Source organism: Nansenia antarctica (assembly GCF_963989245.1).
Source record: "Nansenia antarctica genome assembly, chromosome: 6".
In the NCBI taxonomy this organism is placed as follows: Eukaryota; Metazoa; Chordata; class Actinopteri; order Argentiniformes; family Microstomatidae; genus Nansenia; species Nansenia antarctica.
In genome coordinates this window covers 21,286,647-21,301,297 of record NC_137676.1, presented here as the reverse complement: position 1 = coordinate 21,301,297, position 14,651 = coordinate 21,286,647, and positions in this window count along the sequence as shown.

Here is a 14,651-nt window from a genome sequence, read left to right as displayed (position 1 = left end):
TGGGTTAGAGGGAGGCAGACGTTTCAGGAGTTACATAATCTTATGCAAACCAGGATGAGAGAAGCGATCCCATGTGCGTCACGGCTGGAGCTTTAGCCCCATTAGTGGAAGGGTCGACGTTTAGACGCATGGTTCCGGCTGAGGTTACACAATGTCATGTAACAGCAAGTCTTGTTTTGTTTGATTGATCTGATTGGTTAATGGACTAAGACAGACTTTTTACCCGGAATACCAGAAGTCAATCTGTAGACTTACATTAACAAGGGGTAATAATGACCAACCCTCTATCTACTGTATACTCGCTGAGTCACTCTGTGCTTGTTTCTGGTTGTCTGGCAAAATAGAATACACATAGAAATGCAAGTTCAATATGATAGAATTCACACTTACTTTGTCTTGTGAATTGAAATGTATTTTTATTTTTTTATCCTACAAAAAAAAATGTTAGATCAAAAGATGACTCGGCCATTGCTGAATATTCCACTTATTTGCCTTAAAAACCTCCTGGGTTGCTTTCGCAGTATGTTTTGTTTATGTATATGTACATGGACAGTTATGAAAATGATAAACTGTACAGTATGTCTCCCAATCCCTTCGGATTTGTTGGAGCTGAGGTTTTGTTTTCACAGCGGGTTTACCCAAGTTACATGCAATAGTGATAAGATATTATGATATGTACAGTATGTACCTATCAAGTTGTGTGTTGCATGCTATAGCTACCGCAGCAAAGTAATTGCAGTAGCCTACATTTGATTATGCCTGTAATCATCAATGAATATTATATAACGAACAGATATTTATAATATAGTATATAATGTTTTAGTTTTTTTTCTGAGTGGGGCAGTCCCACTCATAATTTTCTTTTTATTGGACAAATATAGTGAAGACAGACAGGAAAGTAAGGAGAAGAAGGGCATGTCAGCCGGATTCAAACCCATGCCGACATGTGTGCACTGTAGACCATGGTGCTAGACCACTGGACCACCTCAGGCCACCAGTATATTGATAATTGCTAATAAGATATTGATAATGTATTTAGCTGCTGCAGAAAGTCGATCAAAATCGTGTGAAATGACGAGCATTGTGCATTGAATGACACTATTCACAGCGCTGTCAATTTTCAAATAATGCAATAGGCAATATATATGAATTCACAGAAACACAGAAATTGTCATCATGACGAAGAACTAGGTTATAATGAATGAATGAATGAATGGTCTTTATTGTCATTGCTATAGTACAGGTACCAAACAACGACATTTAGGAGGGGTGGCTCCCCTGGTGCTAGGAAAGAAAAAAAAAACTAAAAAAGACAAGAAGGGAAGGAGCTGGTTTACATAAATAAAGGCTATGTACACTATCCACTATACTATACTGTACAGATAGACGACTAGGGTTGTCATATTGCACATATTGTTATTGCACATTCATTTAAAGTGTCGCAGTTTGCAGGCTTGAAATGTACATATTTGTGCCTCAGCACTACACCTGATTTTTTTTTCACTCCAGCAGCTGCCATCAATCCGTCCAGACTGTCCAGGGCCCAGAACCTAGGTCTTTGCTGTGTTCAGGGCCTGGATGGCCCTGGGGTAGAAGCTGTGCTTCAGTCTGTTTGTCCTTGCGGCCATGGTCCTGTACCGCCTTTTCGAGGGCAGCCGGGCAAAGTGTACGTACCCAGGGTGGGTTGGGTCTCTGGAGATCTTGGAGGCCTTCCTGAGACAGCGTGTGTTGTACAGCTCTTCCAGAGAGGGGAGGGGGGCGCCGGTGATCTTCTGGGCTGTTCTCACGACTCTCTGTAGCGCATTTCTCTCCGCGGTTGTGCAGCTGGAGAACCAGTTGCAGATGCCGTAGGTGAGGATGCTCTCCACTCCGCCGCGGTAGAAGGCCACCAGTATCTCCTGCTTGTTGTGTTCCTTCCTGAGGACTCTCAGGAAGTAGAGCCGCTGTTGTGCCTTCTTGATGGTGGCTACTGTGTTGTTCTTCCAGGACAGGTCATCCTGTATGTGCACCCCCAGGAATCGGAGGGCTGAGACTCTCTCCACGCTCTCTCCGTCGATGAGCAGGGGCTGGACCTCAGACTTTTTCCTCCTGAAGTCCACGAGGATTTCCTGGGTCTTTGACTTGTTCAGCAGCAGGTTGTTAACCTTGCACAGCTTGCTCAGTTGCTCTACCTCATCCCTGTACGCCGCCTCGTCCCCCCCCGAGATGCAGCCCACCACGGTGGTGTCGTCTGCAAACTTTACGATGGAGTTGCTGGGGTGGACGGGGGTGAAGTCGTAGGTGTAGAGGTTGTAGAGGATGGGGCTTAGCACGCAGCCCTGGGGGGACCCAGTGCTGAGTCTGAGGGCTGTGGAGGTGTGGGAGCCCACCCGCACCCTCTGGGGGCGGTCGGTCAGGAAGTCCTTGATCCATGCACATATAGAGTGTGATAGTCCCAGGTCTAGTAGTTTGGTCACTAGCCTGTCTGGAAGGATGGTGTTGAAGGCAGAGCTGAAGTCCACAAAGAGCAGTCTCGCGTAGCTGTTTCCCCTCTCCAGGTGGGATAGAGTGGCGTGGAGAGTCGTCGCGATGGCGTCCTCTGTGGACCTGTGGGCTCTGTAGGCGAACTGGTATGGATCCAGGTTGGGCGGGAGGCGTGTGAGTATGTGGGCCCGGACTAGTTTCTCGAAGCACTTCATGATGATTGGTGTGAGTGCCACCGGGCGGTAGTCGTTTAGGCAGCTCACCGTGCTTTTCTTCGGGACTGGGATGATAGTTGAGGTTTTCAGGCAGGGTGGGATGGTGGCCTGGGACAGGGACTGGTTGAAGATGTTGGTGAAAACCCCGGCCAGCTGGTCGGCGCAGTCTCTCAGCACCCGTCCCAGGACGCCATCTGGCCCCGAGGCTTTCCTGGGGTCCACCGCCTTCAGCACGCGTCTCACTTCATGCTCTGTGAGGGTGAGGCTGCTGAGAGCTGGAGAGAGTGGTGTTTGTGTTGTGGTTACCTCCGTTCGCCCCTCGTCGAACCGGGCGTAGAAGGAGTTCAGCTTTTCCACCAGCAGGGGGTCGTCCTCTGCGGCTGTGAGCCTGTTGGCTCTGAAGTTTGTCATGTGCTGAACCCCCTGCCACATCCGCCTGGAGTCGTTGCTCAGGAAGCATTCCTCAATCTTCTCTCTGTGGTCTGCCTTGGCCTCTCGGATGCCGCGCTTTAGGTTAGCCCTGGTGGTGCTGTACAGCAGTGTGCTCTTCCCTGCGAAGAAGGCGTTGTCCCTCTCATTGATCAGTTTTTGGACCTTCCCAGTCATCCATGGCTTCGTGTTGGGGTAGACCCGGACCCGTTTGTCCACAGTGACTGAGTTGGTGCAGTTCACTATGTGGTTCAGAACCGACGACGTGAATGTGCAGTGAACATACAATTGTTGGGTGAATAAACTCTCTCTTGCCACAAATCTCGATATTCTCTTGCCATGAAATGTGTACATCAAATAAAATGATATTTATAATACTTGATTAGTATGTAATCAAGTGTATTTTCGCCACTTGATAATGTATTTGCGGTAGGTTACAATGAGCAGTGACATGTCTTTACAAAGATACTGTATATCAGATGGATATTTGTACTACTTTTCAAACAAACGAACACAGACAGAGAGACAGATCATTCAAGTTACATTTTTATTTACTTGCAAATATTTATATTTGACGTTATAAATGTTAAAAATCATATAACATTTCGGTACACATTGTGCTCCATTTATTTATCCCAAGTAGCCACGCTACTGTTTATGCTCACGCCAATTCTTCCAAGTAAAAAGTAAGGTAATTAATCTAAACAACAATATTAAAAAGTAGAAAGTGAAGAGGAGGGTGCCGAAGCGCTCAGCGTGGGTGCAGGAGAGGCAGACAGGCAGGCAGGAGTCAGAGGCAGGAGTCGGCGGCAGTACTGCAGGCACAGGGAAAACAGGGAAAACAGAGGTTAGAATACTGAATAGACTATACAAACTTCTGTTCTAAGGAATATTTGTAGACTAGTTTTCAAACATTACTTGATTGGTTTTGGCCACATAGAATGAATTCTTTCAATACCACATTTTTGAGTCACAATACTACTACATACCTCCTGGCCATAGGACAGTCAGCATTCCCTGCACACCGTTGTTGGCTTGGTGCATCAAAGATGGCGCCGACCATGGCTGCTATGTTGCTACAGTTCGTTGTGTTCTGTCTGTTTTGTGTCTCTGTGTCCTGCCTAACGTCGTACACAAGCGACGTTCTACAGCACATGAGGGGTTTAACCCCACCGGACATCTTCCCCAAACTACTCACCCGTTCCACGGACATTTTGGATATGCTTGTGAGGGGGACCGCGTTTTTCGCCAGAGCCGTGAGTTGGATCAGAAGGCAGCGAGGTCGGAGAGCTGGCTGTTTGGTTCGACTTCGGCGGAGAGGAACGCGACCACCACTCCCGGGCATATTCCTGAGCAACGTGAACTCCCTCTACAATAAAATGGATGAACTCCGGTGTCTCGTTGCAAGGAACAGCGACTTCCACTCCTCGGCTGTCTTCGCGTTCACGGAGACGCACCTATCTCCATCTGTCCCCGACGAGGCGGTGGAGCTAGAGGGATTCTCCGCGTTCCGGGCTGACAGAGACTTCGAGGCGGTGAGCAAGTCTAGGGGTGGGGGGTTAATGTTCTTTGTTAACGTGCGCTGGAGTTCCGAGGTGACAGTGCTCCACAAACACTGTTCCACGGCTATAGAATCGCTATTCATCCTCTGCCGTCCTTTTTATTCACCCCGTGAGTTCAGCTCATTCATTCTCGCGTGTGTCTACATTCCACCTGATGCGGACGTCACCGCAGCATTAGACACACTGGCAGAGCAATTGATGAGTGTGGAACGTAATTACCCGGACAGTTTTGTTGTTGTTTTGGGGGATTTTAACCAGGCTAATCTTAGCCGGGTGCTCCCCAAATACAGGCAGCAAGTCACGTGTCCCACCAGGGGGGTGAACACTCTGGACCATTGCTACTGTACAGCTCGTCAAGCCTACCATTCTGTCCCCCGTGCTGCACTGGGCTACAGTGACCACATCCTCATACACCTGATCCCTCGCTACAGGCAGAGGTTAAAACTGTCTAAACCTGTTGTACGGCGATTCAGGGTGTGGTCCAGTGAGGCATGTGAGCGACTCTGCGCCTGGTTGGAGAGTGCAGGCTGTGACCAGGACTTGGTGGAGTGGGCGGGGCCAGAGGCTGGTAACAATCTGGATGTATACACAGACACTGTTACATCATTTATCAGCCTTGGCGAGGAGGTGTGTGTCCCCCTCCGCTCCAGGAAGTCCTTCAACAACGACAAGCCCTGGTTTTCATCCCAACTCAGGCGTCTGAGGTCAGAGAAGGAGGTGGCTAGGCGCAGTGGGGACGTGGACCGGGTCAAGCAGGCCAAGTACAGGTTCGCCAAAGCGGTGAAGGAGGCGAAGCATCGCTTTTCGGAGAAGCTGCAGAAACAGCTCTCTGAGGGGGATTCCGCCTCCGTCTGGAAAGGCCTAAAGACCATCACCAACTACAAACCCAGGTCCCCGCTGATGTCCGACAACCTCCCCCTCGCTAACGAGCTGAACGAGTTCTATTGTAGGTTTGAGAAAGAGAGGTTCCCGCCCACCCCCGCCCTCTCCCTCCACACCCCCCGGCTACAACCACCACCCCCGTCCCCCAGGGGGGCCAATGTCCCTCCTGCTACCCCCACCCTCCCCCCTCCCCCCCCCCTCCCTCCCCCCTCCTCACCCGCCCCGCCCACCCCCACCCCCCCTTCCCCACCCCCTCTCTCTGTCACAGTGCGAGAGGTAAACAGACTGTTTAAGAGGCAGAATCCCCGGAAGGCAGCTGGTCCGGATTCCGTCTCTCCCTCTGTCTTGAAGCACTGCGCCGACCAGCTGGCCCCGGTGTTCACCAACATCTTCAATGCCTCGCTGGAGCTGTGTCACGTCCCAGCGTGCTTCAAGGCATCAACCATCATCCCCGTCCCCAAGAAGGCCAAGGTCACAGGCCTCAACGACTACAGACCCGTCGCTCTGACCTCCGTCGTCATGAAGGTCCTGGAGCGCCTTGTCCTGGCCTACCTGAAGCTCATCACGGATCCTGTGCTGGACCCCCTGCAGTTCGCGTACAGAGCCAATAGATCCACGGAGGACGCCGTGAACATGGCTCTGCACTACGTACTAGAACACCTAGACACTGCAGGCAACTACGCCAGGATCCTGTTCGTGGACTTCAGCTCGGCCTTCAACACGATCCTCCCACACATCCTGGAGCACCAGCTATCCCTGCTGCAGGTGCCGGTCTCCACCTGCAGGTGGATCACGGACTTCCTGACTGACAGGTCTCAGCGGGTGAAGCTGGGGAAGAGCATTTCCAGCTCCAGAACCACCAGCACGGGCTCCCCGCAGGGCTGCGTCCTGTCTCCAGCACTATTCTCCCTCTACACCAACAGCTGTGTCTCCCGCCACCCCTCGGTCAAGCTCCTGAAGTTTGCAGACGACACCACCCTGGTGGGCCTCATCTCCGGGGGGGACGAATCTGCCTACAGGGGTGAGATCGAGGGGCTGCAGAGATGGTGCAGCTTAAACAATCTGGAGCTAAATGCTCTAAAAACAGTGGAGATGGTGGTGGACTTCCGAAGGAAAGCAGCCCTGCCCCCTCCCATCACGCTGGGAGGTACCCTGGTGGCCTCCGTGGAGTCATGCCGCTTTCTAGGCATGACCATCTCCCGGGACCTAAAGTGGGAGCAGAACACCGAGGTCCTCACAAAGAAGGCCCAGAAGAGGATGTTCTTCCTCCGGCAGCTGAGGAAACTCAGGCTGCCGAGGTCCATGATGGTCCAGTTCTACACGGCCATCATAGAATCCATCCTCACCCACTCCATCATCACCTGGTTCCCTGCTGCAACGACCAAGGACAAGGCCAAGTTGCAGCGGGTGCGACGTTCAGCAGAGAGGGTGATCGGCTGTCCCTTGCCCTCCCTCAACTCCCTGCATGACACCAGGGCTCTGAGGAGGGCAAGGAAGATCATGGCTGACCCCTTCCACCCCGGCCACGGCCTCCTCACCCTGCTTCCCTCTGGAAGAAGGTTGCGGCTGCCTAAGGCACTTAAGGCCCGCCACAGGCTCAGCTTCTACCCCTCAGCCGCCAGGCTGTTAAATGACTCTGGCTTCCCCCCCCCCCCCGCCCCCAAGTCTGCCCAGGACTGAACTGGACTCTGTAAAAAAAAAAACTCTGCACTGCACTTTACTTTATACCGCACTATCCAATGCACTGTTGTCTGTCCTGTGTTGTTGTTGTGTTGTCCTGTTTTTTGATATGTGAAAAAAGTATAAACGCACTTGCTGTGGTGACGAAGCAAATTCCTATATGTGTAACGCATAGTGGCAATAAACGTTATCTCAATCTCTCAATCTCAAGTGCATGTGCCACAGACAAATCGTCCACATGACAGGCAGATGTCAGATATTTTGTTCCCTCCCTTGTGCCTTAACACTTTTTTCTTTTCACATGTTGGGACGGAGGTGGGCAAGGAGTTTCGAGCTGGAGTCACCTTCTCGCTGCTGGTGTAGAAGGAAGCCTGGTCATTATCAGAGGCTCACACAGCTCCCCTGCCAGCTTATGAATACATTTCTTCCTGCTTATCCTGACACCCATGCACTGTCTGTACAGAATGCGTGCATTACTTGCAGCCATGTCTAAAATGTTGTAGAACACAGCTACAGGCCAACGGCGGGTCCCTCCTTTTACTGTGTATTTCTTTGTCATCTGGTCCAGAACATCAACACCGAACTCAATGCTGTTGTAGTAGGAAACCGTTTTGGGCAGTTTCTTTGGGCCATCATCAGTTGAAACGGTTTGATGTAGTGTGCTGAGGAGGCATACATTTCTCTTTGGTTTTGCCTGGTAAACCGTGAGTGTGGTTTCTCCAGCCCTCAGCACCTTGCTGGAAAATCTTTCAGTCTGTGCCCGTGAACATGGGGGTAACTCCCGTCTGATTTTATTAATTGTGCCAATAATTGTGGTTTGCTTCGCCAAAAGGGTGTTTGCCAGTGGCAACGATGTGAAGTAATTGTCTGTCGTGACATTTCTTCCTTTGCCCAGGAACGGCTCCATCAGACGCAGCACAACATTGTCTGATAACCGCTGACCGGCCGGCCTGCTCTCATCTTTCCCTAGGTAGGGATGTGCGTTCAACATGTATTTGCTGTCCACGTCCGCTGCCACCCAGAACTTTATGGCAAATTTGTCAGGTTTATTGGCCATGTACTGTGTGAAACGACATCTTGCTTTGGTCGGGAACAACTGTTCATCCATGGTAATGTTCTCACCAGGCGTGTAAGATGCAATGCTGTTTTTCACACATTTATCAAAGATCTCTGATATCATGGCAAATGTATCCACCGGAACGCAGGCAGCCCATGTGTTCTTGTCATCAAAGCGTAGATAGCACATGATGGGCCCTATTATGCACTTCTTAACTTGCCGTCTTAAGTCTTAATTAAGACACACCGCCAGGTTAAGACCTACCCCCACCCTTATTATGCGCTTCATACGCGCTACTGCTATTATGCAGGTGTCGATAGGCGCCCACACATAAGACGTAAAACTCCCGTGCATATATTGCTCATTGTGGGAGTGTTCATATGTTAATGAAGTGCACTAGGCGCCCCTGCTATTATGCGATCTGACTTTGCTCCTAGCGCTAAGAAGTGGTTTGAAAAGTTCTTAAGTTTAGACTTCATGCACGTTTTGAAACACGAGCGCGCCTCCGCGGTTTGCGCATGCATGTGGGCACACATGAACACGCACGTGGCTCCACGGCAAGACGTAAATTACGGTCACAGTATAAATGCTTTATTTCAGAAGGGAGAGGCAGAGAAGCGCGCTGACCTCCTTCTTAGGACTTCCATAATAGCATAGCGCTAATGACTCAACGCAGCCGGTTCTTAAAGGGAATGGCACCTGGCACGCTGATTGGGTTGATTGAGAAGACGCCCAAAACACACCCATGACTAATTTCTTTGCTTAGTGCCGGGTTTTAGGCGCCCACTACCGCACGCATAATAGCAAAGTGGCCTTGACCACGCCTCCACGTCTTAAGTTTAGATCTACCGCCTCGTCTTATTGATGAAGTGCATAATAGGGCCCTTAGTGTTTTAAGTCTGATTCTTGGGCGCCTTCCTTGCCATATTAATTTTTAGATGAGTCTATCCCACTTATCAAATGTGGATTTGGGGATATCGATGGGTTGCATCTGGTAGCATCTGGAACAGGTATAGAGTCCTAGGCAGCACATTCATGCGTACACTCTCAATACGGCCCAATAGAGACAGGGGAAGTGTTGACCAGCGGTCTAGATCTTTACTGATGTTTTGGATTATGCTTTTGTAATTTGCATCACTTAGGTTTTCTAACAATGAGGGGATTTGAATGCCAAGATATTTAATACCATCCTTGTGCCATTTAAACTCACTCTGGATTTTGATTGTTTGTGGAATTCTACCTCCTATGTCCATAGCCATTGTTTTATCAACGTTTACTTTATAACCTGAGAAGTACCCATAGCAGTGGCGGCTGGTGCTAAACATTTTGGGTGGGGCACAGGTTATGGGGGCATGCTCCACGGGGAAGAATATCAACTTTAAAATCTGGATTTACAGTCGATTTTAGCATGAGAATAGCTCTACCCCCCTGTACAGACCTCGCCATCCCCTCTACCCCCCTGTACAGACCTCTTCATCCCCTCTACCCACCTCTACAGACCTCTTCATCCCCTCTACCCCCCTGTACAGACCTCTTCATCCCCTCTACCCACCTCTACAGACCTCTTCATCACCTCTACCCACCTCTACATCTCCTCTACCCACCTCTACAGACCTCTCCATCCCCTCTACCCCCCTGTACATACCTCCTCATCCCCCCTACCCCCCTGTACAGACCTCTTCATCCCCTCTACCCCCCTGTACATACCTCCTCATCCCCCCTACCCCCCTGTACAGACCTCTCCATCCCCTCTACCCCCCCTGTACAGACCTCTTCATCCCCTCTACCCCCCTGTACAGACCTCTTCATCCCCTCTACCCCCCTGTACATACCTCCTCATCCCCCCTACCCCCCTGTACAGACCTCTCCATCCCCTCTACCCCCCTGTACAGACCTCTTCATCCCCTCTACCCCCCTGTACAGACCTCTTCATCCCCTCTACCCCCCTGTACAGACCTCTTCATCCCCCCTACCCACCTCTACAGACCTCTTCATCCCCCCTACCCACCTCTACAGACCTCTTCATCCCCCCTACCCACCTCTACATACCTCCTCATCCCCCCTACCCCCCTGTACAGACCTCTCCATCCCCTCTACCCCCCCTGTACAGACCTCTCCATCCCCTCTACCCCCCTGTACAGACCTCTTCATCCCCTCTACCCCCCTGTACAGACCTCTTTATCCCCTCTACCCCCCTGTACAGACCTCTTCATCCCCCCTACCCCCCTGTACAGACCTCTTCATCCCCTCTAGTGAGTGTGTGAGTGTGAGTGTGAGTGTGTGTGTGTGTGTGTGTGTGCGTGTGTGCGTGTGTGCGTGTGTGCGTGTGTGTGTGTGTGTGTGTGTGTGCGTGTGCTGAATACATAAACAAACAAGCTAAAAGACGACAATAGAAAACGTACCATGCTGACGATATTACTAAATGTTTGAAGTAGCTTTTATCTTAGCTGACTCTCTTACCTTCAGGTCGAGTTTGTGTATTCTGGCTTCGCAAAACACCAACAGTAGCAGCCTAACAGCCGCGGAGATTGCGACCACAAACGAAGTTTGACTTCGGTAATAGGTCCAGTTGTAATATCCTCAAGCAGGGGAGGCTGGTTCATTAGGGGCAATTGCACAATGCCCCACCAAAGGGAGAAGAGAGAGATTTTTTTTCTATGACTTCTAGACAGTGTTGCTTCTGAATATCATAGTCCAATCAGCTAGTGTTCTGTGGCGTATATCATAGTCCAATCAGCTAGTGTTCTGTGGAGTATGTTCCAATCAGCTTCAAGTCCCGCCCCTTTCGGTGCATGTCCCAAAACCCCATAGACAAATGACCGAATGGCCTGAAGTTACCAAAATAGATTTTACATGCAAGTCTACGAGAACAGCCTAGTGCAATTTCGCGTAGTGTGAAAGTTGCCCCGAAAGGGGCGGGACTTGAAGCTGATTGGAACATACTCCACAGAACACTAGCTGATTGGACTATGATATACGCCACAGAACACTAGCTGATTGGACTATGATATTCAGAAGCAACACTGTCTAGAAGTCATAGAAAAAAAATCTCTCTCTTCTCCCTTTGGTGGGGCATTGCCCAATTGCCCCTAATGAACCAGCCTCCCCTGACCCATAGTTGGAAATAAGATATTTTAAGCGTGGGATTGTTGTTGCAGGTTCAGTAAGATAAAGAAGCACATCATCTGCATACAATGATAATTTATGTTGTTCCTCATTTATTGTCAGTTACTGTATGTTGTCGTTGTCTCTAATGAGCTGTGCCAGTGGTTCAATGCTGATATCAAACAGCAGGGGCGACAAAGAGCACCCCTGCCTGCAACCCCGTTCTAGTGTAAATCGGTCTGACAGAAATCCATTCACTTTTATTTGAGTCGTTTTAGAGTTTGAAATAGGTATTGCCAAGATACTCGATCGAATGCCTTCTGGGCATCGGGATGTAAGTCGCTTTGGAATAAGGCGTCTGCTAAATGCCAAAAATGTAAATGTAAATGAGGGATAATATCATTGCTTCTTCCTCCTTAACTTTTGGGTGAGTCATTATATTTAGTGATCTTCTTATGTTGTCCCCGTAGTATCTTCCCTTTATAAACCCGGGCTGATCGGGGTGGATAATTTGTGTGATAATTGTATTGACGCGTCATGCTAGGATGGCTGTTAATATACGTAGGTCGGTGCATAAAAGTGAGATGGGCCTGTATGATTGGCATTGGGTGGGGTCCTTACCCTCTTTATGTATTACGACTATTGTTGCGTCCCTCCATGAGGGGGCCGTGGTTCCAGATTGTAATGTATGGTGGTATGCTTTTAGCAATAAGGGACATACTGTCTCTTTAAATGTTTTATAGAATTCATTACTAAACCCATCCGGTCCAGGACTTTTATTGTTTTTTAGTGTCGTATTTCCCATTCTTCAATTGGTTCATGCCATATTATTATTATGTTCAGATACCTCTTTTAGTTTGATGTCTTTCAGAAATGCTGCCAATTCATTATCGTCTGTGCAGGTGTCCGCATTTTTGTAAAGTGAGTTCTAAAATTCTGCAAAAGACCTTGAGATTTCATCAGGTTTTGTGAGTGTCGAGTTATGAGTTTTTAATTTCTGTACTATATTCGATGATTGTTGTTTTTTTAGTCTTAGTGCTAATAATCTAAATAATACAATATTTTTGGTTGGTAAACCTTAAATTGCCAAAGGTGACCATTTGCCATCTTTCCGGATTATGCTGTCGGCGTCGCCAGGGCCAGGGCTGCGTTCACGGAGGTCAGGAAGCTGCTGCGCAATCGTCAGGGCGTCATGTATGGCATACTGTTCGCAGCCTGACTTCGCATCACACACAACGGAGAAGAAAAGGAATCCACAGATGCAGACAAAGCGATGGACTACGTTAAGAAGAACGTCATCCCAACAACAGGCTAAGGGGTAGGTCGCCCCCAGTCACCGGCCAATGGGGCTCAGTCTCATTACAAGACGAACTTTGAACAGGATGATATCTGTTTAAATATATTACCATCGTCAATGTCACCCCTTTGTTGTCGTTGTTGTTGTTGTTCACAGCAGTTTATATGCACGTGTTGAAAGAGACTGGACATATATGTTAGTTCAATTTAAAACTTACCCCAAGGGGGAAATAATCTATCTGTTTATTCACAAGGGGCAGGGAAGTGAAAATGACCTGACCAGGAGACTGTTTTTATTTGTTTCTTAATTTCCACTGCGTTAATGCTTCTCTCCGATCCTTTTATTTATTTCTGTCTCTAGACATAATTATTATATGTTTTATTTCTTTATATACAGTATATACAATGTAAAACGTATTTGACAATGTCAAAATTAAGGTTAGGGGGTTTACACCCTCCTTTTGTTTTACCTCAAGGTTCGATGGGAGCCTGAAATGTTAACGAACTACTCCTAGCTATTCTGTTTGGTACTATAACCAAGCAAAGGCGAACACTCTTAAAGCCTGTTCGCACAGCTGCCTGTTCAGACTCGCAGCCTGGGACCTTGTCCCAAAAGTCTGTCCAGACACTCATGTCGGTTGAGTGTCTGGATCTTTCAGTTTTTGGTCTATGTTCAGATCCCACTGTTCCACAGGGATCATACCGGAAGAATAAGAGCAACGTGTATGTTTATGTATTTTGTTTTCTTTTACATTATTTTGTTTTTTTCCTTATTTATACTCCCCAACTCCCCCACACATCCTACCCATACCCACCCCTCATATATCCACACACCCACACTCGCACAATCACACACATAGATACTGTACTACATGCAGCTCACAATCTTCTCCTATTCATGTGCCTATCCTTCCATACCCACGGGTAAAATTAAGATTATCTTTAATTCTTACTCTGAACCATAGGATCACTTAAGGTTATAAGCTAAAAAGAGCCAACTGTCAGATAGCATTCCTACAGGAGACCCACCTGTCGGATATGGAACACGAGAAACTAAAGAAATCCTGGGCAGACAGTGTGTTCTACTCATCACATCAGTCAGGTAGAAAGAGAGGAGTGGCTATATTGACACATAGGCAGGTTAACTTTACACCAACTACGGTCCACAAGGACATTGAGGGAAGATTAATTTTAGTGAATGGATCTATCGATGGGATACATGTATTCCTTATGAACATTATATGCTCCAAATGAGGACTAGCCCGGCTTCATTAGCACAGTCATTAACACAGCAATACAGCACAGCTCCGGTATCCTACTGTTGGGAGGAGACTTTAACTGCGTTATGTCCCAACTAATGGATAGACAACCTACCTCCAAAACTCCCACTTCTAGAATGAGTAGAATGCTTAAACACTTGTCGATAGAATCAGGCCTAGTGGACGTTTGGAGAAGCAGATTCCCTAAAGGTAGAGATTTTACTTTCTACTCGCACAGGCATTAATCTTATTCGAGAATTGATTATTTATTTACACCCAAAGCAGAACTACACAGGATAGAAGACATAAAGATCTTACCAATTACTCTATCTGATCATGCACCTCTTGCATTATCATGGAACATAGGTCACAGGCCAAAAAACAAACAATGGAGATTAAATACATCACTTCTAAATGATGAGGAATTAATCACATTTGTAACAACCGAACTAAAGTATTACCTAGAAACTAACGACTCACCTGAAATATCACCTTCAGTTCAATATGTTAGGAACAGGTTTTCCAGTATTTTGTAATGTAAAACGCTTATTACCCTCCGGTTGTGTTCATGTTTGCCCCCCCATCCTTGGTGTTCCCGGTCTAATTAGACCGGTCTGATTAACTGCTTCATATCTCCAAAACTACATGGTCAAATTTGCTAAATTTGGTACCTGGTGAAAAAGCTGAGACCTGTGAGATGTTA